The following is a 1,071-nucleotide window of genomic DNA, read 5'->3' as shown; positions in this document are numbered from 1 at the left end:
TCTCTCTCTCTCTCTCTCTCTCTCTCTCTCTCTCTCTCTCTCTCTCTCTCTCTCTCTCTCTCTCTCTCTCTCTCTCTCTCTCATTTCATCATGACTCCCTTAGAATTGTAGTGGATCATTTTGTTAATTAGAGTTCTTAAGTCTTCCAAAGTTTATTATCATTACAATATTACTGTTACTGTCCAATGTTCTCCTGATTCTGCCCATTTCACTTTGCTTCAGTTCATATAAATCTTCCCAGGTTTCTCTGAAACCCCTTTCATCATTTCTTACAGCAAAACAGTATTCCATCACATACATATGCCAGAACTTGCTCAACCCTTCCCTAATTGTTGCCTCCCTTAGTTTTCAATTTTTTACTACCACAAAAAGAGCTGCTATAAATATTTTTGTATGTATTGTCCCTTTTCCTCTTTCTTTGACCTCTTTGGGGTCCTCCCTCCCTTTCTATTCCTACCTCCCCCAATGTCCTTCAGGTCCTTATCATTCTCTTCTTGGATTCTTGCAAAAAGCTGCCATATGTTGTTTTTTTTTTCTCATTCTGACCTCTGTACCCTTCTAATCTATCCTATTTGGCACCATTTCTTTTCAATTCAAAATTCCATTTGATTACACAAACAATTACTCAGTGACTACTCTGAGAATTCCTTCTTTCTAGGAAATTCATCAACACACACATTTACCTCAAAGATAAAAGACAAACGAATTCCGCATGTGAATTCCACACGACCACCAGATTAGTTTCCTCGCTGTTCCTGGAATAGTTCATATGTATCTCAAACTTTTCTCTCCTACTCCTCCCTGCCCCCAAAACCCTCCCCTCATCCCTTCAACTATCGAGATCCTCCTTCTCCCTCAAGACCAGCTCCCATCACATCTTCTCCTTCTATGCTCACCCCAATTCACAAGCATCATTCTCTCCACTGAGTACCTATACCACTTATTTGTACTAGCCATCTACAGCTTCTCCAGGCTAATCCTGTCACCCCAGCTAGACTAGAGAGTCCTTAGGGACAACAGGGACTATACTACATGGTAACTTTTATTTGTTCACTGTACCTTAGATCATAG

This window comes from Petaurus breviceps, unplaced genomic scaffold, assembly GCF_028583685.1.
Source record: "Petaurus breviceps papuanus isolate PSGF00001 unplaced genomic scaffold, PetGlider_PUasm1.0 225, whole genome shotgun sequence".
Lineage (NCBI taxonomy): Eukaryota > Metazoa > Chordata > Mammalia > Diprotodontia > Petauridae > Petaurus > Petaurus breviceps.
This window is presented reverse-complemented; position numbering follows the sequence as displayed.